Source organism: Anomaloglossus baeobatrachus, unplaced genomic scaffold (assembly GCF_048569485.1).
Source record: "Anomaloglossus baeobatrachus isolate aAnoBae1 unplaced genomic scaffold, aAnoBae1.hap1 Scaffold_3226, whole genome shotgun sequence".
Taxonomy (NCBI): domain Eukaryota; kingdom Metazoa; phylum Chordata; class Amphibia; order Anura; family Aromobatidae; genus Anomaloglossus; species Anomaloglossus baeobatrachus.
The window spans coordinates 42,607-64,944 of NW_027442619.1; the positions used below are offsets into that span (position 1 = coordinate 42,607).

The window sequence follows — 22,338 nt, forward strand, 5'->3', positions numbered from 1 at the left end:
CATGATCTAGATTAGACTGACAACAAGATACTGCACGGGACATAGCAGAGTTGGTGAAGTTGAGTGGTGATGAGTTTGCTATTTGGATGAATAAAGCAAGTAAAAAGTGTGTTAGATAAAAATTCATTTCAATTCGCTAATCGGGCTAATATGAATCAGGTGAATCGAGTTCTGCTTTTGGAAACTGGGTTAAGAAGGGGTGCACCGTTCCTGGAGGTACTGCAATACCAGGTCAATGCGTGGAGTGGACAGAGCAAGCTCTTTTTCCATCTCCCTGTTCTAAAAATCCATTTAATATATGGTCCCCAGATAGGGGACGTATCAGATATTAAACTGATAAGAACAGATACTACACTTGATCTTAGCCAAAAGGCCGAGAAGCGATAACCAGAATTGGTTTGGGCCTCGAGTGGCACCCTGGCCTATGCCGGACACATCTTAGGGAGAGAGAGCGAGAGGGAGACAAACCCACGCCTACACAAGACATTTTGTCACCCAAGCCAACCCTTGAAAAGGCTGCTTTGCAGAGCAAAAACAAGAAGAATGGTGCGTTTTGCAGCCGCCGCCCACTGCAATGAATCTGAATAACTCCTCCTTTAGGGCGCAAGCAACTCCCCTCCCCCTTGCAGTCTTTCCAATTCACGATACAAAAAGACGGACAGGACAGGTTGCCTGACTTTCCGTCACTGCCACCCTTTGCCATCCTTACCCGTAGAAAGCCCTTTCATCATCCCCAAACCCTAATCTTTTCCCTTTCCTTCCCAGCCCCCAAACCCTGCCCTCTGTACCTTTCTCACCACCCGCTTCCCTTCTCCTGTCATCCCCCTACCACCCGGGAAAAAAAGAGATTGCCCCCTCCTTCCACTAGCCCACCCTCCCACCCAAAGAACAACTTCTTCTGCGCAGCTTGTTTTCTAGGCAGCAGCGCTATTGTGATGTCATCGGGGGGCATTGTGACAAGCCGCCAGTGTTCCGTCTCTTCATGTTGTGCACTGTTCAAACCGAAAATACATCAACAGGCAGGCTACAGAAAAGCTTACTAACAAAGGTTAGAGAGGGGCTTTCTCAGAGGGCTTTTTACAGTTTGTCTATTCCCAATTAGCCGGTTTAGTATACTTAATGAAAGTACTAATTCTTTCATAGGCCGCCCATTCTTAGTATTTGACGTTCAGGTAACAACAGGTAACTTTATTTGGAGTGGAAGCAGAGAGATAACACCAGATGCCAATTGTAGATCCTCTCACACCTGTGGTCACTGCAGCATCTGACTCCACTTTGTCCAAAAGGGATCTATTCCATTCAATTACACATGATCTAGATTAGACTGACAACAAGATACTGCACGGGACATAGCAGAGTTGGTGAAGTTGAGTGGTGATGAGTTTGCTATTTGGATGAATAAAGCAAGTAAAAAGTGTGTTAGATAAAAATTCATTTCAATTCGCTAATCGGGCTAATATGAATCAGGTGAATCGAGTTCTGCTTTTGGAAACTGGGTTAAGAAGGGGTGCACCGTTCCTGGAGGTACTGCAATACCAGGTCAATGCGTGGAGTGGACAGAGCAAGCTCTTTTTCCATCTCCCTGTTCTAAAAATCCATTTAATATATGGTCCCCAGATAGGGGACGTATCAGATATTAAACTGATAAGAACAGATACTACACTTGATCTTAGCCAAAAGGCCGAGAAGCGATAACCAGAATTGGTTTGGGCCTCGAGTGGCACCCTGGCCTATGCCGGACACATCTTAGGGAGAGAGAGCGAGAGGGAGACAAACCCACGCCTACACAAGACATTTTGTCACCCAAGCCAACCCTTGAAAAGGCTGCTTTGCAGAGCAAAAACAAGAAGAATGGTGCGTTTTGCAGCCGCCGCCCACTGCAATGAATCTGAATAACTCCTCCTTTAGGGCGCAAGCAACTCCCCTCCCCCTTGCAGTCTTTCCAATTCACGATACAAAAAGACGGACAGGACAGGTTGCCTGACTTTCCGTCACTGCCACCCTTTGCCATCCTTACCCGTAGAAAGCCCTTTCATCATCCCCAAACCCTAATCTTTTCCCTTTCCTTCCCAGCCCCCAAACCCTGCCCTCTGTACCTTTCTCACCACCCGCTTCCCTTCTCCTGTCATCCCCCTACCACCCGGGAAAAAAAGAGATTGCCCCCTCCTTCCACTAGCCCACCCTCCCACCCAAAGAACAACTTCTTCTGCGCAGCTTGTTTTCTAGGCAGCAGCGCTATTGTGATGTCATCGGGGGGCATTGTGACAAGCCGCCAGTGTTCCGTCTCTTCATGTTGTGCACTGTTCAAACCGAAAATACATCAACAGGCAGGCTACAGAAAAGCTTACTAACAAAGGTTAGAGAGGGGCTTTCTCAGAGGGCTTTTTACAGTTTGTCTATTCCCAATTAGCCGGTTTAGTATACTTAATGAAAGTACTAATTCTTTCATAGGCCGCCCTTTCTTAGTATTTGACGTTCAGGTAACAACAGGTAACTTTATTTGGAGTGGAAGCAGAGAGATAACACCAGATGCCAATTGTAGATCCTCTCACACCTGTGGTCACTGCAGCATCTGACTCCACTTTGTCCAAAAGGGATCTATTCCATTCAATTACACATGATCTAGATTAGACTGACAACAAGATACTGCACGGGACATAGCAGAGTTGGTGAAGTTGAGTGGTGATGAGTTTGCTATTTGGATGAATAAAGCAAGTAAAAAGTGTGTTAGATAAAAATTCATTTCAATTCGCTAATCGGGCTAATATGAATCAGGTGAATCGAGTTCTGCTTTTGGAAACTGGGTTAAGAAGGGGTGCACCGTTCCTGGAGGTACTGCAATACCAGGTCAATGCGTGGAGTGGACAGAGCAAGCTCTTTTTCCATCTCCCTGTTCTAAAAATCCATTTAATATATGGTCCCCAGATAGGGGACGTATCAGATATTAAACTGATAAGAACAGATACTACACTTGATCTTAGCCAAAAGGCCGAGAAGCGATAACCAGAATTGGTTTGGGCCTCGAGTGGCACCCTGGCCTATGCCGGACACATCTTAGGGAGAGAGAGCGAGAGGGAGACAAACCCACGCCTACACAAGACATTTTGTCACCCAAGCCAACCCTTGAAAAGGCTGCTTTGCAGAGCAAAAACAAGAAGAATGGTGCGTTTTGCAGCCGCCGCCCACTGCAATGAATCTGAATAACTCCTCCTTTAGGGCGCAAGCAACTCCCCTCCCCCTTGCAGTCTTTCCAATTCACGATACAAAAAGACGGACAGGACAGGTTGCCTGACTTTCCGTCACTGCCACCCTTTGCCATCCTTACCCGTAGAAAGCCCTTTCATCATCCCCAAACCCTAATCTTTTCCCTTTCCTTCCCAGCCCCCAAACCCTGCCCTCTGTACCTTTCTCACCACCCGCTTCCCTTCTCCTGTCATCCCCCTACCACCCGGGAAAAAAAGAGATTGCCCCCTCCTTCCACTAGCCCACCCTCCCACCCAAAGAACAACTTCTTCTGCGCAGCTTGTTTTCTAGGCAGCAGCGCTATTGTGATGTCATCGGGGGGCATTGTGACAAGCCGCCAGTGTTCCGTCTCTTCATGTTGTGCACTGTTCAAACCGAAAATACATCAACAGGCAGGCTACAGAAAAGCTTACTAACAAAGGTTAGAGAGGGGCTTTCTCAGAGGGCTTTTTACAGTTTGTCTATTCCCAATTAGCCGGTTTAGTATACTTAATGAAAGTACTAATTCTTTCATAGGCCGCCCATTCTTAGTATTTGACGTTCAGGTAACAACAGGTAACTTTATTTGGAGTGGAAGCAGAGAGATAACACCAGATGCCAATTGTAGATCCTCTCACACCTGTGGTCACTGCAGCATCTGACTCCACTTTGTCCAAAAGGGATCTATTCCATTCAATTACACATGATCTAGATTAGACTGACAACAAGATACTGCACGGGACATAGCAGAGTTGGTGAAGTTGAGTGGTGATGAGTTTGCTATTTGGATGAATAAAGCAAGTAAAAAGTGTGTTAGATAAAAATTCATTTCAATTCGCTAATCGGGCTAATATGAATCAGGTGAATCGAGTTCTGCTTTTGGAAACTGGGTTAAGAAGGGGTGCACCGTTCCTGGAGGTACTGCAATACCAGGTCAATGCGTGGAGTGGACAGAGCAAGCTCTTTTTCCATCTCCCTGTTCTAAAAATCCATTTAATATATGGTCCCCAGATAGGGGACGTATCAGATATTAAACTGATAAGAACAGATACTACACTTGATCTTAGCCAAAAGGCCGAGAAGCGATAACCAGAATTGGTTTGGGCCTCGAGTGGCACCCTGGCCTATGCCGGACACATCTTAGGGAGAGAGAGCGAGAGGGAGACAAACCCACGCCTACACAAGACATTTTGTCACCCAAGCCAACCCTTGAAAAGGCTGCTTTGCAGAGCAAAAACAAGAAGAATGGTGCGTTTTGCAGCCGCCGCCCACTGCAATGAATCTGAATAACTCCTCCTTTAGGGCGCAAGCAACTCCCCTCCCCCTTGCAGTCTTTCCAATTCACGATACAAAAAGACGGACAGGACAGGTTGCCTGACTTTCCGTCACTGCCACCCTTTGCCATCCTTACCCGTAGAAAGCCCTTTCATCATCCCCAAACCCTAATCTTTTCCCTTTCCTTCCCAGCCCCCAAACCCTGCCCTCTGTACCTTTCTCACCACCCGCTTCCCTTCTCCTGTCATCCCCCTACCACCCGGGAAAAAAAGAGATTGCCCCCTCCTTCCACTAGCCCACCCTCCCACCCAAAGAACAACTTCTTCTGCGCAGCTTGTTTTCTAGGCAGCAGCGCTATTGTGATGTCATCGGGGGGCATTGTGACAAGCCGCCAGTGTTCCGTCTCTTCATGTTGTGCACTGTTCAAACCGAAAATACATCAACAGGCAGGCTACAGAAAAGCTTACTAACAAAGGTTAGAGAGGGGCTTTCTCAGAGGGCTTTTTACAGTTTGTCTATTCCCAATTAGCCGGTTTAGTATACTTAATGAAAGTACTAATTCTTTCATAGGCCGCCCATTCTTAGTATTTGACGTTCAGGTAACAACAGGTAACTTTATTTGGAGTGGAAGCAGAGAGATAACACCAGATGCCAATTGTAGATCCTCTCACACCTGTGGTCACTGCAGCATCTGACTCCACTTTGTCCAAAAGGGATCTATTCCATTCAATTACACATGATCTAGATTAGACTGACAACAAGATACTGCACGGGACATAGCAGAGTTGGTGAAGTTGAGTGGTGATGAGTTTGCTATTTGGATGAATAAAGCAAGTAAAAAGTGTGTTAGATAAAAATTCATTTCAATTCGCTAATCGGGCTAATATGAATCAGGTGAATCGAGTTCTGCTTTTGGAAACTGGGTTAAGAAGGGGTGCACCGTTCCTGGAGGTACTGCAATACCAGGTCAATGCGTGGAGTGGACAGAGCAAGCTCTTTTTCCATCTCCCTGTTCTAAAAATCCATTTAATATATGGTCCCCAGATAGGGGACGTATCAGATATTAAACTGATAAGAACAGATTTTTGATTTAATGAAGCTTTCCAAAGCACCGCAAAAAATGCATGACCGAAGTCACACCAAAAACAGTGCAAAGGCTAGGATTCGTGTGGACCCCTCCGTGAGGAGAGGGTCCCCAAAAATCAACCCCGTCCCTCCGAGCCAGAAGGCCACAGCAAGGGTCAGGGATCTTCGGTGCTCCCCCAAGCCGAAGCCTGGTTGAGCCTTGTCGTTGCTCCCAGCGTCCACCCAGGCATCTTACCCAAGTGGAGTAGAGAGCTACTAGTTGTTGGTTTCGCAGCCGAAACTGCCCGGACCGTCAACCGGTGTTGGTTTCTCAGCCCAAGGCTAACCGGACCTCCAACCGGGTGTTGGTTTCTCAGCCGAAGCTGACCCGGACCTCCAACCGGGTGTTGGTTTCTCAGCCGAAGCTGACCCAGACCTCCAACCGGGTGTTGGTTTCTCAGCCGAAGCTGACCCGGACCTCCAACCGGGTGTTGGTTTCTCAGCCCAAAGCTGAACGGACCTCCGACCATGATTATAAAAATTTTCTTTCCTAGCCAGAAGGCCGGGATAGAGCAGTATGCTCAGAAAGTATGAAAGGGCAAGGTACGGTGTGCTACAGAGCCCAAGGCTCGCCGGGGTCCCAAGCCAGCAAGCTCAGACTCACTCCAGGGTCGTCAGTCCTGGGGCACATTGCACCATAGCCCCCACACTTACTCAGTCTAATAGCCTCGATCCTGGTAGGGCCATGTTTTCGTCTAGATGAATATACTATACATTAAGAGTACTAGCAAGCGCAACCTTCCAGTGTGCATTGCATCTGCCGAGCCTCACAGATACTACACTTGATCTTAGCCAAAAGGCCGAGAAGCGATAACCAGAATTGGTTTGGGCCTCGAGTGGCACCCTGGCCTATGCCGGACACATCTTAGGGAGAGAGAGCGAGAGGGAGACAAACCCACGCCTACACAAGACATTTTGTCACCCAAGCCAACCCTTGAAAAGGCTGCTTTGCAGAGCAAAAACAAGAAGAATGGTGCGTTTTGCAGCCGCCGCCCACTGCAATGAATCTGAATAACTCCTCCTTTAGGGCGCAAGCAACTCCCCTCCCCCTTGCAGTCTTTCCAATTCACGATACAAAAAGACGGACAGGACAGGTTGCCTGACTTTCCGTCACTGCCACCCTTTGCCATCCTTACCCGTAGAAAGCCCTTTCATCATCCCCAAACCCTAATCTTTTCCCTTTCCTTCCCAGCCCCCAAATCCTGCCCTCTGTACCTTTCTCACCACCCGCTTCCCTTCTCCTGTCATCCCCCTACCACCCGGGAAAAAAAGAGATTGCCCCCTCCTTCCACTAGCCCACCCTCCCACCCAAAGAACAACTTCTTCTGCGCAGCTTGTTTTCTAGGCAGCAGCGCTATTGTGATGTCATCGGGGGGCATTGTGACAAGCCGCCAGTGTTCCGTCTCTTCATGTTGTGCACTGTTCAAACCGAAAATACATCAACAGGCAGGCTACAGAAAAGCTTACTAACAAAGGTTAGAGAGGGGCTTTCTCAGAGGGCTTTTTACAGTTTGTCTATTCCCAATTAGCCGGTTTAGTATACTTAATGAAAGTACTAATTCTTTCATAGGCCGCCCATTCTTAGTATTTGACGTTCAGGTAACAACAGGTAACTTTATTTGGAGTGGAAGCAGAGAGATAACACCAGATGCCAATTGTAGATCCTCTCACACCTGTGGTCACTGCAGCATCTGACTCCACTTTGTCCAAAAGGGATCTATTCCATTCAATTACACATGATCTAGATTAGACTGACAACAAGATACTGCACGGGACATAGCAGAGTTGGTGAAGTTGAGTGGTGATGAGTTTGCTATTTGGATGAATAAAGCAAGTAAAAAGTGTGTTAGATAAAAATTCATTTCAATTCGCTAATCGGGCTAATATGAATCAGGTGAATCGAGTTCTGCTTTTGGAAACTGGGTTAAGAAGGGGTGCACCGTTCCTGGAGGTACTGCAATACCAGGTCAATGCGTGGAGTGGACAGAGCAAGCTCTTTTTCCATCTCCCTGTTCTAAAAATCCATTTAATATATGGTCCCCAGATAGGGGACGTATCAGATATTAAACTGATAAGAACAGATACTACACTTGATCTTAGCCAAAAGGCCGAGAAGCGATAACCAGAATTGGTTTGGGCCTCGAGTGGCACCCTGGCCTATGCCGGACACATCTTAGGGAGAGAGAGCGAGAGGGAGACAAACCCACGCCTACACAAGACATTTTGTCACCCAAGCCAACCCTTGAAAAGGCTGCTTTGCAGAGCAAAAACAAGAAGAATGGTGCGTTTTGCAGCCGCCGCCCACTGCAATGAATCTGAATAACTCCTCCTTTAGGGCGCAAGCAACTCCCCTCCCCCTTGCAGTGTTTCCAATTCACGATACAAAAAGACGGACAGGACAGGTTGCCTGACTTTCCGTCACTGCCACCCTTTGCCATCCTTACCCGTAGAAAGCCCTTTCATCATCCCCAAACCCTAATCTTTTCCCTTTCCTTCCCAGCCCCCAAACCCTGCCCTCTGTACCTTTCTCACCACCCGCTTCCCTTCTCCTGTCATCCCCCTACCACCCGGGAAAAAAAGAGATTGCCCCCTCCTTCCACTAGCCCACCCTCCCACCCAAAGAACAACTTCTTCTGCGCAGCTTGTTTTCTAGGCAGCAGCGCTATTGTGATGTCATCGGGGGGCATTGTGACAAGCCGCCAGTGTTCCGTCTCTTCATGTTGTGCACTGTTCAAACCGAAAATACATCAACAGGCAGGCTACAGAAAAGCTTACTAACAAAGGTTAGAGAGGGGCTTTCTCAGAGGGCTTTTTACAGTTTGTCTATTCCCAATTAGCCGGTTTAGTATACTTAATGAAAGTACTAATTCTTTCATAGGCCGCCCATTCTTAGTATTTGACGTTCAGGTAACAACAGGTAACTTTATTTGGAGTGGAAGCAGAGAGATAACACCAGATGCCAATTGTAGATCCTCTCACACCTGTGGTCACTGCAGCATCTGACTCCACTTTGTCCAAAAGGGATCTATTCCATTCAATTACACATGATCTAGATTAGACTGACAACAAGATACTGCACGGGACATAGCAGAGTTGGTGAAGTTGAGTGGTGATGAGTTTGCTATTTGGATGAATAAAGCAAGTAAAAAGTGTGTTAGATAAAAATTCATTTCAATTCGCTAATCGGGCTAATATGAATCAGGTGAATCGAGTTCTGCTTTTGGAAACTGGGTTAAGAAGGGGTGCACCGTTCCTGGAGGTACTGCAATACCAGGTCAATGCGTGGAGTGGACAGAGCAAGCTCTTTTTCCATCTCCCTGTTCTAAAAATCCATTTAATATATGGTCCCCAGATAGGGGACGTATCAGATATTAAACTGATAAGAACAGATACTACACTTGATCTTAGCCAAAAGGCCGAGAAGCGATAACCAGAATTGGTTTGGGCCTCGAGTGGCACCCTGGCCTATGCCGGACACATCTTAGGGAGAGAGAGCGAGCGGGAGACAAACCCACGCCTACACAAGACATTTTGTCACCCAAGCCAACCCTTGAAAAGGCTGCTTTGCAGAGCAAAAACAAGAAGAATGGTGCGTTTTGCAGCCGCCGCCCACTGCAATGAATCTGAATAACTCCTCCTTTAGGGCGCAAGCAACTCCCCTCCCCCTTGCAGTCTTTCCAATTCACGATACAAAAAGACGGACAGGACAGGTTGCCTGACTTTCCGTCACTGCCACCCTTTGCTATCCTTACCCGTAGAAAGCCCTTTCATCATCCCCAAACCCTAATCTTTTCCCTTTCCTTCCCAGCCCCCAAACCCTGCCCTCTGTACCTTTCTCACCACCCGCTTCCCTTCTCCTGTCATCCCCCTACCACCCGGGAAAAAAAGAGATTGCCCCCTCCTTCCACTAGCCCACCCTCCCACCCAAAGAACAACTTCTTCTGCGCAGCTTGTTTTCTAGGCAGCAGCGCTATTGTGATGTCATCGGGGGGCATTGTGACAAGCCGCCAGTGTTCCGTCTCTTCATGTTGTGCACTGTTCAAACCGAAAATACATCAACAGGCAGGCTACAGAAAAGCTTACTAACAAAGGTTAGAGAGGGGCTTTCTCAGAGGGCTTTTTACAGTTTGTCTATTCCCAATTAGCCGGTTTAGTATACTTAATGAAAGTACTAATTCTTTCATAGGCCGCCCATTCTTAGTATTTGACGTTCAGGTAACAACAGGTAACTTTATTTGGAGTGGAAGCAGAGAGATAACACCAGATGCCAATTGTAGATCCTCTCACACCTGTGGTCACTGCAGCATCTGACTCCACTTTGTCCAAAAGGGATCTATTCCATTCAATTACACATGATCTAGATTAGACTGACAACAAGATACTGCACGGGACATAGCAGAGTTGGTGAAGTTGAGTGGTGATGAGTTTGCTATTTGGATGAATAAAGCAAGTAAAAAGTGTGTTAGATAAAAATTCATTTCAATTCGCTAATCGGGCTAATATGAATCAGGTGAATCGAGTTCTGCTTTTGGAAACTGGGTTAAGAAGGGGTGCACCGTTCCTGGAGGTACTGCAATACCAGGTCAATGCGTGGAGTGGACAGAGCAAGCTCTTTTTCCATCTCCCTGTTCTAAAAATCCATTTAATATATGGTCCCCAGATAGGGGACGTATCAGATATTAAACTGATAAGAACAGATACTACACTTGATCTTAGCCAAAAGGCCGAGAAGCGATAACCAGAATTGGTTTGGGCCTCGAGTGGCACCCTGGCCTATGCCGGACACATCTTAGGGAGAGAGAGCGAGAGGGAGACAAACCCACGCCTACACAAGACATTTTGTCACCCAAGCCAACCCTTGAAAAGGCTGCTTTGCAGAGCAAAAACAAGAAGAATGGTGCGTTTTGCAGCCGCCGCCCACTGCAATGAATCTGAATAACTCCTCCTTTAGGGCGCAAGCAACTCCCCTCCCCCTTGCAGTCTTTCCAATTCACGATACAAAAAGACGGACAGGACAGGTTGCCTGACTTTCCGTCACTGCCACCCTTTGCCATCCTTACCCGTAGAAAGCCCTTTCATCATCCCCAAACCCTAATCTTTTCCCTTTCCTTCCCAGCCCCCAAACCCTGCCCTCTGTACCTTTCTCACCACCCGCTTCCCTTCTCCTGTCATCCCCCTACCACCCGGGAAAAAAAGAGATTGCCCCCTCCTTCCACTAGCCCACCCTCCCACCCAAAGAACAACTTCTTCTGCGCAGCTTGTTTTCTAGGCAGCAGCGCTATTGTGATGTCATCGGGGGGCATTGTGACAAGCCGCCAGTGTTCCGTCTCTTCATGTTGTGCACTGTTCAAACCGAAAATACATCAACAGGCAGGCTACAGAAAAGCTTACTAACAAAGGTTAGAGAGGGGCTTTCTCAGAGGGCTTTTTACAGTTTGTCTATTCCCAATTAGCCGGTTTAGTATACTTAATGAAAGTACTAATTCTTTCATAGGCCGCCCATTCTTAGTATTTGACGTTCAGGTAACAACAGGTAACTTTATTTGGAGTGGAAGCAGAGAGATAACACCAGATGCCAATTGTAGATCCTCTCACACCTGTGGTCACTGCAGCATCTGACTCCACTTTGTCCAAAAGGGATCTATTCCATTCAATTACACATGATCTAGATTAGACTGACAACAAGATACTGCACGGGACATAGCAGAGTTGGTGAAGTTGAGTGGTGATGAGTTTGCTATTTGGATGAATAAAGCAAGTAAAAAGTGTGTTAGATAAAAATTCATTTCAATTCGCTAATCGGGCTAATATGAATCAGGTGAATCGAGTTCTGCTTTTGGAAACTGGGTTAAGAAGGGGTGCACCGTTCCTGGAGGTACTGCAATACCAGGTCAATGCGTGGAGTGGACAGAGCAAGCTCTTTTTCCATCTCCCTGTTCTAAAAATCCATTTAATATATGGTCCCCAGATAGGGGACGTATCAGATATTAAACTGATAAGAACAGATACTACACTTGATCTTAGCCAAAAGGCCGAGAAGCGATAACCAGAATTGGTTTGGGCCTCGAGTGGCACCCTGGCCTATGCCGGACACATCTTAGGGAGAGAGAGCGAGAGGGAGACAAACCCACGCCTACACAAGACATTTTGTCACCCAAGCCAACCCTTGAAAAGGCTGCTTTGCAGAGCAAAAACAAGAAGAATGGTGCGTTTTGCAGCCGCCGCCCACTGCAATGAATCTGAATAACTCCTCCTTTAGGGCGCAAGCAACTCCCCTCCCCCTTGCAGTCTTTCCAATTCACGATACAAAAAGACGGACAGGACAGGTTGCCTGACTTTCCGTCACTGCCACCCTTTGCCATCCTTACCCGTAGAAAGCCCTTTCATCATCCCCAAACCCTAATCTTTTCCCTTTCCTTCCCAGCCCCCAAACCCTGCCCTCTGTACCTTTCTCACCACCCGCTTCCCTTCTCCTGTCATCCCCCTACCACCCGGGAAAAAAAGAGATTGCCCCCTCCTTCCACTAGCCCACCCTCCCACCCAAAGAACAACTTCTTCTGCGCAGCTTGTTTTCTAGGCAGCAGCGCTATTGTGATGTCATCGGGGGGCATTGTGACAAGCCGCCAGTGTTCCGTCTCTTCATGTTGTGCACTGTTCAAACCGAAAATACATCAACAGGCAGGCTACAGAAAAGCTTACTAACAAAGGTTAGAGAGGGGCTTTCTCAGAGGGCTTTTTACAGTTTGTCTATTCCCAATTAGCCGGTTTAGTATACTTAATGAAAGTACTAATTCTTTCATAGGCCGCCCATTCTTAGTATTTGACGTTCAGGTAACAACAGGTAACTTTATTTGGAGTGGAAGCAGAGAGATAACACCAGATGCCAATTGTAGATCCTCTCACACCTGTGGTCACTGCAGCATCTGACTCCACTTTGTCCAAAAGGGATCTATTCCATTCAATTACACATGATCTAGATTAGACTGACAACAAGATACTGCACGGGACATAGCAGAGTTGGTGAAGTTGAGTGGTGATGAGTTTGCTATTTGGATGAATAAAGCAAGTAAAAAGTGTGTTAGATAAAAATTCATTTCAATTCGCTAATCGGGCTAATATGAATCAGGTGAATCGAGTTCTGCTTTTGGAAACTGGGTTAAGAAGGGGTGCACCGTTCCTGGAGGTACTGCAATACCAGGTCAATGCGTGGAGTGGACAGAGCAAGCTCTTTTTCCATCTCCCTGTTCTAAAAATCCATTTAATATATGGTCCCCAGATAGGGGACGTATCCGATATTAAACTGATAAGAACAGATACTACACTTGATCTTAGCCAAAAGGCCGAGAAGCGATAACCAGAATTGGTTTGGGCCTCGAGTGGCACCCTGGCCTATGCCGGACACATCTTAGGGAGAGAGAGCGAGAGGGAGACAAACCCACCCCTACACAAGACATTTTGTCACCCAAGCCAACCCTTGAAAAGGCTGCTTTGCAGAGCAAAAACAAGAAGAATGGTGCGTTTTGCAGCCGCCGCCCACTGCAATGAATCTGAATAACTCCTCCTTTAGGGCGCAAGCAACTCCCCTCCCCCTTGCAGTCTTTCCAATTCACGATACAAAAAGACGGACAGGACAGGTTGCCTGACTTTCCGTCACTGCCACCCTTTGCCATCCTTACCCGTAGAAAGCCCTTTCATCATCCCCAAACCCTAATCTTTTCCCTTTCCTTCCCAGCCCCCAAACCCTGCCCTCTGTACCTTTCTCACCACCCGCTTCCCTTCTCCTGTCATCCCCCTACCACCCGGGAAAAAAAGAGATTGCCCCCTCCTTCCACTAGCCCACCCTCCCACCCAAAGAACAACTTCTTCTGCGCAGCTTGTTTTCTAGGCAGCAGCGCTATTGTGATGTCATCGGGGGGCATTGTGACAAGCCGCCAGTGTTCCGTCTCTTCATGTTGTGCACTGTTCAAACCGAAAATACATCAACAGGCAGGCTACAGAAAAGCTTACTAACAAAGGTTAGAGAGGGGCTTTCTCAGAGGGCTTTTTACAGTTTGTCTATTCCCAATTAGCCGGTTTAGTATACTTAATGAAAGTACTAATTCTTTCATAGGCCGCCCATTCTTAGTATTTGACGTTCAGGTAACAACAGGTAACTTTATTTGGAGTGGAAGCAGAGAGATAACACCAGATGCCAATTGTAGATCCTCTCACACCTGTGGTCACTGCAGCATCTGACTCCACTTTGTCCAAAAGGGATCTATTCCATTCAATTACACATGATCTAGATTAGACTGACAACAAGATACTGCACGGGACATAGCAGAGTTGGTGAAGTTGAGTGGTGATGAGTTTGCTATTTGGATGAATAAAGCAAGTAAAAAGTGTGTTAGATAAAAATTCATTTCAATTCGCTAATCGGGCTAATATGAATCAGGTGAATCGAGTTCTGCTTTTGGAAACTGGGTTAAGAAGGGGTGCACCGTTCCTGGAGGTACTGCAATACCAGGTCAATGCGTGGAGTGGACAGAGCAAGCTCTTTTTCCATCTCCCTGTTCTAAAAATCCATTTAATATATGGTCCCCAGATAGGGGACGTATCAGATATTAAACTGATAAGAACAGATACTACACTTGATCTTAGCCAAAAGGCCGAGAAGCGATAACCAGAATTGGTTTGGGCCTCGAGTGGCACCCTGGCCTATGCCGGACACATCTTAGGGAGAGAGAGCGAGAGGGAGACAAACCCACGCCTACACAAGACATTTTGTCACCCAAGCCAACCCTTGAAAAGGCTGCTTTGCAGAGCAAAAACAAGAAGAATGGTGCGTTTTGCAGCCGCCGCCCACTGCAATGAATCTGAATAACTCCTCCTTTAGGGCGCAAGCAACTCCCCTCCCCCTTGCAGTCTTTCCAATTCACGATACAAAAAGACGGACAGGACAGGTTGCCTGACTTTCCGTCACTGCCACCCTTTGCCATCCTTACCCGTAGAAAGCCCTTTCATCATCCCCAAACCCTAATCTTTTCCCTTTCCTTCCCAGCCCCCAAACCCTGCCCTCTGTACCTTTCTCACCACCCGCTTCCCTTCTCCTGTCATCCCCCTACCACCCGGGAAAAAAAGAGATTGCCCCCTCCTTCCACTAGCCCACCCTCCCACCCAAAGAACAACTTCTTCTGCGCAGCTTGTTTTCTAGGCAGCAGCGCTATTGTGATGTCATCGGGGGGCATTGTGACAAGCCGCCAGTGTTCCGTCTCTTCATGTTGTGCACTGTTCAAACCGAAAATACATCAACAGGCAGGCTACAGAAAAGCTTACTAACAAAGGTTAGAGAGGGGCTTTCTCAGAGGGCTTTTTACAGTTTGTCTATTCCCAATTAGCCGGTTTAGTATACTTAATGAAAGTACTAATTCTTTCATAGGCCGCCCATTCTTAGTATTTGACGTTCAGGTAACAACAGGTAACTTTATTTGGAGTGGAAGCAGAGAGATAACACCAGATGCCAATTGTAGATCCTCTCACACCTGTGGTCACTGCAGCATCTGACTCCACTTTGTCCAAAAGGGATCTATTCCATTCAATTACACATGATCTAGATTAGACTGACAACAAGATACTGCACGGGACATAGCAGAGTTGGTGAAGTTGAGTGGTGATGAGTTTGCTATTTGGATGAATAAAGCAAGTAAAAAGTGTGTTAGATAAAAATTCATTTCAATTCGCTAATCGGGCTAATATGAATCAGGTGAATCGAGTTCTGCTTTTGGAAACTGGGTTAAGAAGGGGTGCACCGTTCCTGGAGGTACTGCAATACCAGGTCAATGCGTGGAGTGGACAGAGCAAGCTCTTTTTCCATCTCCCTGTTCTAAAAATCCATTTAATATATGGTCCCCAGATAGGGGACGTATCAGATATTAAACTGATAAGAACAGATACTACACTTGATCTTAGCCAAAAGGCCGAGAAGCGATAACCAGAATTGGTTTGGGCCTCGAGTGGCACCCTGGCCTATGCCGGACACATCTTAGGGAGAGAGAGCGAGAGGGAGACAAACCCACGCCTACACAAGACATTTTGTCACCCAAGCCAACCCTTGAAAAGGCTGCTTTGCAGAGCAAAAACAAGAAGAATGGTGCGTTTTGCAGCCGCCGCCCACTGCAATGAATCTGAATAACTCCTCCTTTAGGGCGCAAGCAACTCCCCTCCCCCTTGCAGTCTTTCCAATTCACGATACAAAAAGACGGACAGGACAGGTTGCCTGACTTTCCGTCACTGCCACCCTTTGCCATCCTTACCCGTAGAAAGCCCTTTCATCATCCCCAAACCCTAATCTTTTCCCTTTCCTTCCCAGCCCCCAAACCCTGCCCTCTGTACCTTTCTCACCACCCGCTTCCCTTCTCCTGTCATCCCCCTACCACCCGGGAAAAAAAGAGATTGCCCCCTCCTTCCACTAGCCCACCCTCCCACCCAAAGAACAACTTCTTCTGCGCAGCTTGTTTTCTAGGCAGCAGCGCTATTGTGATGTCATCGGGGGGCATTGTGACAAGCCGCCAGTGTTCCGTCTCTTCATGTTGTGCACTGTTCAAACCGAAAATACATCAACAGGCAGGCTACAGAAAAGCTTACTAACAAAGGTTAGAGAGGGGCTTTCTCAGAGGGCTTTTTACAGTTTGTCTATTCCCAATTAGCCGGTTTAGTATACTTAATGAAAGTACTAATTCTTTCATAGGCCGCCCATTCTTAGTATTTGACGTTCAGGTAACAACAGGTAACTTTATTTGGAGTGGAAGCAGAGAGATAACACCAGATGCCAATTGTAGATCCTCTCACACCTGTGGTCACTGCAGCATCTGACTCCACTTTGTCCAAAAGGGATCTATTCCATTCAATTACACATGATCTAGATTAGACTGACAACAAGATACTGCACGGGACATAGCAGAGTTGGTGAAGTTGAGTGGTGATGAGTTTGCTATTTGGATGAATAAAGCAAGTAAAAAGTGTGTTAGATAAAAATTCATTTCAATTCGCTAATCGGGCTAATATGAATCAGGTGAATCGAGTTCTGCTTTTGGAAACTGGGTTAAGAAGGGGTGCACCGTTCCTGGAGGTACTGCAATACCAGGTCAATGCGTGGAGTGGACAGAGCAAGCTCTTTTTCCATCTCCCTGTTCTAAAAATCCATTTAATATATGGTCCCCAGATAGGGGACGTATCAGATATTAAACTGATAAGAACAGATTTTTGATTTAATGAAGCTTTCCAAAGCACCGCAAAAAATGCATGACCGAAGTCACACCAAAAACAGTGCAAAGGCTAGGATTCGTGTGGACCCCTCCGTGAGGAGAGGGTCCCCAAAAATCAACCCCGTCCCTCCGAGCCAGAAGGCCACAGCAAGGGTCAGGGATCTTCGGTGCTCCCCCAAGCCGAAGCCTGGTTGAGCCTTGTCGTTGCTCCCAGCGTCCACCCAGGCATCTTACCCAAGTGGAGTAGAGAGCTACTAGTTGTTGGTTTCGCAGCCGAAACTGCCCGGACCGTCAACCGGTGTTGGTTTCTCAGCCCAAGGCTAACCGGACCTCCAAACGGGTGTTGGTTTCTCAGCCGAAGCTGACCCGGACCTCCAACCGGGTGTTGGTTTCTCAGCCGAAGCTGACCCAGACCTCCAACCGGGTGTTGGTTTCTCAGCCGAAGCTGACCCGGACCTCCAACCGGGTGTTGGTTTCTCAGCCCAAAGCTGAACGGACCTCCGACCATGATTATAAAAATTTCCCTTCCTAGCCAGAAGGCCGGGATAGAGCAATATGCTCAGAAAGTATGAAAGGGCAAGGTACGGTGTGCTACAGAGCCCAAGGCTCGCCGGGGTCCCAAGCCAGCAAGCTCAGACTCACTCCAGGGTCGTCAGTCCTGGGGCACATTGCACCATAGCCCCCACACTTACTCAGTCTAATAGCCTCGATCCTGGTAGGGCCATGTTTTCCTCTAGATGAATATACTATACATCAAGAGTACTAGCAAGCGCAACCTTCCAGTGTGCATTGCATCTGCCGAGCCTCACAGATGAGATTACATCCGCAAATTTCAGAAAACGGTCATCGGCCACCACACAAAAGCGCAGTGCCGCAGGTGATCGCCTCCCGAGCCCAGGAACCACCAGCCATAAGGGGACGTAAGCACCAAAAGGCGCAACAATCCCCGAGGCCGGCGGTTGTGCAAGCCCGGGACCCTCCCAGCCAAGACCAAGGCAAACCCAATGAAGGGACTACACTTGATCTTAGCCAAAAGGCCGAGAAGCGATAACCAGAATTGGTTTGGGCCTCGAGTGGCACCCTGGCCTATGCCGGACACATCTTAGGGAGAGAGAGCGAGAGGGAGACAAACCCACGCCTACACAAGACATTTTGTCACCCAAGCCAACCCTTGAAAAGGCTGCTTTGCAGAGCAAAAACAAGAAGAATGGTGCGTTTTGCAGCCGCCGCCCACTGCAATGAATCTGAATAACTCCTCCTTTAGGGCGCAAGCAACTCCCCTCCCCCTTGCAGTCTTTCCAATTCACGATACAAAAAGACGGACAGGACAGGTTGCCTGACTTTCCGTCACTGCCACCCTTTGCCATCCTTACCCGTAGAAAGCCCTTTCATCATCCCCAAACCCTAATCTTTTCCCTTTCCTTCCCAGCCCCCAAACCCTGCCCTCTGTACCTTTCTCACCACCCGCTTCCCTTCTCCTGTCATCCCCCTACCACCCGGGAAAAAAAGAGATTGCCCCCTCCTTCCACTAGCCCACCCTCCCACCCAAAGAACAACTTCTTCTGCGCAGCTTGTTTTCTAGGCAGCAGCGCTATTGTGATGTCATCGGGGGGCATTGTGACAAGCCGCCAGTGTTCCGTCTCTTCATGTTGTGCACTGTTCAAACCGAAAATACATCAACAGGCAGGCTACAGAAAAGCTTACTAACAAAGGTTAGAGAGGGGCTTTCTCAGAGGGCTTTTTACAGTTTGTCTATTCCCAATTAGCCGGTTTAGTATACTTAATGAAAGTACTAATTCTTTCATAGGCCGCCCATTCTTAGTATTTGACGTTCAGGTAACAACAGGTAACTTTATTTGGAGTGGAAGCAGAGAGATAACACCAGATGCCAATTGTAGATCCTCTCACACCTGTGGTCACTGCAGCATCTGACTCCACTTTGTCCAAAAGGGATCTATTCCATTCAATTACACATGATCTAGATTAGACTGACAACAAGATACTGCACGGGACATAGCAGAGTTGGTGAAGTTGAGTGGTGATGAGTTTGCTATTTGGATGAATAAAGCAAGTAAAAAGTGTGTTAGATAAAAATTCATTTCAATTCGCTAATCGGGCTAATATGAATCAGGTGAATCGAGTTCTGCTTTTGGAAACTGGGTTAAGAAGGGGTGCACCGTTCCTGGAGGTACTGCAATACCAGGTCAATGCGTGGAGTGGACAGAGCAAGCTCTTTTTCCATCTCCCTGTTCTAAAAATCCATTTAATATATGGTCCCCAGATAGGGGACGTATCAGATATTAAACTGATAAGAACAGATACTACACTTGATCTTAGCCAAAAGGCCGAGAAGCGATAACCAGAATTGGTTTGGGCCTCGAGTGGCACCCTGGCCTATGCCGGACACATCTTAGGGAGAGAGAGCGAGAGGGAGACAAACCCACGCCTACACAAGACATTTTGTCACCCAAGCCAACCCTTGAAAAGGCTGCTTTGCAGAGCAAAAACAAGAAGAATGGTGCGTTTTGCAGCCGCCGCCCACTGCAATGAATCTGAATAACTCCTCCTTTAGGGCGCAAGCAACTCCCCTCCCCCTTGCAGTCTTTCCAATTCACGATACAAAAAGACGGACAGGACAGGTTGCCTGACTTTCCGTCACTGCCACCCTTTGCCATCCTTACCCGTAGAAAGCCCTTTCATCATCCCCAAACCCTAATCTTTTCCCTTTCCTTCCCAGCCCCCAAACCCTGCCCTCTGTACCTTTCTCACCACCCGCTTCCCTTCTCCTGTCATCCCCCTACCACCCGGGAAAAAAAGAGATTGCCCCCTCCTTCCACTAGCCCACCCTCCCACCCAAAGAACAACTTCTTCTGCGCAGCTTGTTTTCTAGGCAGCAGCGCTATTGTGATGTCATCGGGGGGCATTGTGACAAGCCGCCAGTGTTCCGTCTCTTCATGTTGTGCACTGTTCAAACCGAAAATACATCAACAGGCAGGCTACAGAAAAGCTTACTAACAAAGGTTAGAGAGGGGCTTTCTCAGAGGGCTTTTTACAGTTTGTCTATTCCCAATTAGCCGGTTTAGTATACTTAATGAAAGTACTAATTCTTTCATAGGCCGCCCATTCTTAGTATTTGACGTTCAGGTAACAACAGGTAACTTTATTTGGAGTGGAAGCAGAGAGATAACACCAGATGCCAATTGTAGATCCTCTCACACCTGTGGTCACTGCAGCATCTGACTCCACTTTGTCCAAAAGGGATCTATTCCATTCAATTACACATGATCTAGATTAGACTGACAACAAGATACTGCACGGGACATAGCAGAGTTGGTGAAGTTGAGTGGTGATGAGTTTGCTATTTGGATGAATAAAGCAAGTAAAAAGTGTGTTAGATAAAAATTCATTTCAATTCGCTAATCGGGCTAATATGAATCAGGTGAATCGAGTTCTGCTTTTGGAAACTGGGTTAAGAAGGGGTGCACCGTTCCTGGAGGTACTGCAATACCAGGTCAATGCGTGGAGTGGACAGAGCAAGCTCTTTTTCCATCTCCCTGTTCTAAAAATCCATTTAATATATGGTCCCCAGATAGGGGACGTATCAGATATTAAACTGATAAGAACAGATTTTTGATTTAATGAAGCTTTCCAAAGCACCACAAAAAATGCATGACCGAAGTCACACCAAAAACAGTGCAAAGGCTAGGATTCGTGTGGACCCCACCGTGAGGAGAGGGTCCCCAAAAATCAACCCCGTCCCTCCGAGCCAGAAGGCCACAGCAAGGGTCGGGGATCTTCGGTGCTCCCCCAAGCCGAAGCCTGGTTGAGCCTTGTCGTTGCTCCCAGCGTCCACCCAGGCATCTTACCCAAGTGGAGTAGAGAGCTACTAGTTGTTGGTTTCGCAGCCGAAACTGCCCGGACCGTCAACCGGTGTTGGTTTCTCAGCCCAAGGCTAACCGGACCTCCAACCGGGTGTTGGTTTCTCAGCCGAAGCTGACCCAGACCTCCAACCGGGTGTTGGTTTCTCAGCCGAAGCTGACCCGGACCTCCAACCGGGTGTTAGTTTCTCAGCCCAAAGCTGACCAGACCTCCGACCGGGATTATAAAAATTTCCCTTCCTAGCCAGAAGGCCGGGATAGGGTAATATGCTCAAAAAGTATGAAAAGGCAAGGTTCGGTGTGCTACAGAGCCCAAGGCTTGCCGGGGTCCCAAGCCAGCAAGCTCAGACTCACTCCCGGGTCATCAGTCCTGGGGCACGTTGTACCATAGCCCCCCACCCTTACTCAGTCTAATAGCCTCGATCCTGGTAGGGCCATGTTTTCCTCTAGATGAATATACTATCCACCCAGAGTACTAGCAAGCGCAACCTTCCAGTGTGCATTGTATCATTGTACTAAGGTGGCCTGGAGCTTAAACCACCTCTTCGAACAACACTACACTTGATCTTAGCCAAAAGGCCGAGAAGCGATAACCAGAATTGGTTTGGGCCTCGAGTGGCACCCTGGCCTATGCCGGACACATCTTAGGGAGAGAGAGCGAGAGGGAGACAAACCCACGCCTACACAAGACATTTTGTCACCCAAGCCAACCCTTGAAAAGGCTGCTTTGCAGAGCAAAAACAAGAAGAATGGTGCGTTTTGCAGCCGCCGCCCACTGCAATGAATCTGAATAACTCCTCCTTTAGGGCGCAAGCAACTCCCCTCCCCCTTGCAGTCTTTCCAATTCACGATACAAAAAGACGGACAGGACAGGTTGCCTGACTTTCCGTCACTGCCACCCTTTGCCATCCTTACCCGTAGAAAGCCCTTTCATCATCCCCAAACCCTAATCTTTTCCCTTTCCTTCCCAGCCCCCAAACCCTGCCCTCTGTACCTTTCTCACCACCCGCTTCCCTTCTCCTGTCATCCCCCTACCACCCGGGAAAAAAAGAGATTGCCCCCTCCTTCCACTAGCCCACCCTCCCACCCAAAGAACAACTTCTTCTGCGCAGCTTGTTTTCTAGGCAGCAGCGCTATTGTGATGTCATCGGGGGGCATTGTGACAAGCCGCCAGTGTTCCGTCTCTTCATGTTGTGCACTGTTCAAACCGAAAATACATCAACAGGCAGGCTACAGAAAAGCTTACTAACAAAGGTTAGAGAGGGGCTTTCTCAGAGGGCTTTTTACAGTTTGTCTATTCCCAATTAGCCGGTTTAGTATACTTAATGAAAGTACTAATTCTTTCATAGGCCGCCCATTCTTAGTATTTGACGTTCAGGTAACAACAGGTAACTTTATTTGGAGTGGAAGCAGAGAGATAACACCAGATGCCAATTGTAGATCCTCTCACACCTGTGGTCACTGCAGCATCTGACTCCACTTTGTCCAAAAGGGATCTATTCCATTCAATTACACATGATCTAGATTAGACTGACAACAAGATACTGCACGGGACATAGCAGAGTTGGTGAAGTTGAGTGGTGATGAGTTTGCTA

General features: G+C 47.6%; 15 non-coding genes and 1 pseudogene across 15 annotated transcripts; all 16 read right to left on the minus strand.

Annotated features, from left to right (window-relative positions):
* Nucleotides 1-194: 194 nt before the first annotated feature.
* Nucleotides 195-385, minus strand: LOC142269866 (U2 spliceosomal RNA). The gene has a single exon (XR_012735261.1). It is a non-coding gene; the product is annotated as a U2 spliceosomal RNA (small nuclear RNA).
* Nucleotides 386-1,502: 1,117 nt separating this feature from the next.
* Nucleotides 1,503-1,693, minus strand: LOC142269867 (U2 spliceosomal RNA). Its single transcript, XR_012735262.1, has one exon. It is a non-coding gene; the product is annotated as a U2 spliceosomal RNA (small nuclear RNA).
* A 1,117-nt stretch (nt 1,694-2,810) lies between these two features.
* Nucleotides 2,811-3,001, minus strand: LOC142269868 (U2 spliceosomal RNA). The gene has a single exon (XR_012735263.1). It is a non-coding gene; the product is annotated as a U2 spliceosomal RNA (small nuclear RNA).
* A 1,117-nt stretch (nt 3,002-4,118) lies between these two features.
* On the minus strand, nt 4,119-4,309 carry LOC142269869 (U2 spliceosomal RNA). Its single transcript, XR_012735264.1, has one exon. It is a non-coding gene; the product is annotated as a U2 spliceosomal RNA (small nuclear RNA).
* A 1,117-nt stretch (nt 4,310-5,426) lies between these two features.
* Nucleotides 5,427-5,619, minus strand: LOC142269827 (U2 spliceosomal RNA). The gene has a single exon (XR_012735229.1). It is a non-coding gene; the product is annotated as a U2 spliceosomal RNA (small nuclear RNA).
* Nucleotides 5,620-6,338: 719 nt separating this feature from the next.
* Nucleotides 6,339-6,434, minus strand: LOC142269839 (U2 spliceosomal RNA; annotated as a pseudogene).
* A 1,117-nt stretch (nt 6,435-7,551) lies between these two features.
* On the minus strand, nt 7,552-7,742 carry LOC142269871 (U2 spliceosomal RNA). Its single transcript, XR_012735265.1, has one exon. It is a non-coding gene; the product is annotated as a U2 spliceosomal RNA (small nuclear RNA).
* Nucleotides 7,743-8,859: 1,117 nt separating this feature from the next.
* On the minus strand, nt 8,860-9,050 carry LOC142269872 (U2 spliceosomal RNA). The gene has a single exon (XR_012735266.1). It is a non-coding gene; the product is annotated as a U2 spliceosomal RNA (small nuclear RNA).
* A 1,117-nt stretch (nt 9,051-10,167) lies between these two features.
* Nucleotides 10,168-10,358, minus strand: LOC142269873 (U2 spliceosomal RNA). The gene has a single exon (XR_012735267.1). It is a non-coding gene; the product is annotated as a U2 spliceosomal RNA (small nuclear RNA).
* A 1,117-nt stretch (nt 10,359-11,475) lies between these two features.
* On the minus strand, nt 11,476-11,666 carry LOC142269874 (U2 spliceosomal RNA). The gene has a single exon (XR_012735268.1). It is a non-coding gene; the product is annotated as a U2 spliceosomal RNA (small nuclear RNA).
* A 1,117-nt stretch (nt 11,667-12,783) lies between these two features.
* LOC142269820 (U2 spliceosomal RNA) lies at nt 12,784-12,974 on the minus strand. The gene has a single exon (XR_012735223.1). It is a non-coding gene; the product is annotated as a U2 spliceosomal RNA (small nuclear RNA).
* Nucleotides 12,975-14,091: 1,117 nt separating this feature from the next.
* On the minus strand, nt 14,092-14,282 carry LOC142269876 (U2 spliceosomal RNA). Its single transcript, XR_012735270.1, has one exon. It is a non-coding gene; the product is annotated as a U2 spliceosomal RNA (small nuclear RNA).
* A 1,117-nt stretch (nt 14,283-15,399) lies between these two features.
* On the minus strand, nt 15,400-15,590 carry LOC142269877 (U2 spliceosomal RNA). Its single transcript, XR_012735271.1, has one exon. It is a non-coding gene; the product is annotated as a U2 spliceosomal RNA (small nuclear RNA).
* Nucleotides 15,591-16,707: 1,117 nt separating this feature from the next.
* On the minus strand, nt 16,708-16,900 carry LOC142269828 (U2 spliceosomal RNA). Its single transcript, XR_012735230.1, has one exon. It is a non-coding gene; the product is annotated as a U2 spliceosomal RNA (small nuclear RNA).
* Nucleotides 16,901-19,031: 2,131 nt separating this feature from the next.
* On the minus strand, nt 19,032-19,222 carry LOC142269878 (U2 spliceosomal RNA). The gene has a single exon (XR_012735272.1). It is a non-coding gene; the product is annotated as a U2 spliceosomal RNA (small nuclear RNA).
* Nucleotides 19,223-20,339: 1,117 nt separating this feature from the next.
* On the minus strand, nt 20,340-20,532 carry LOC142269822 (U2 spliceosomal RNA). The gene has a single exon (XR_012735225.1). It is a non-coding gene; the product is annotated as a U2 spliceosomal RNA (small nuclear RNA).
* Between the last annotated feature and the right edge of the window lie 1,806 nt (nt 20,533-22,338).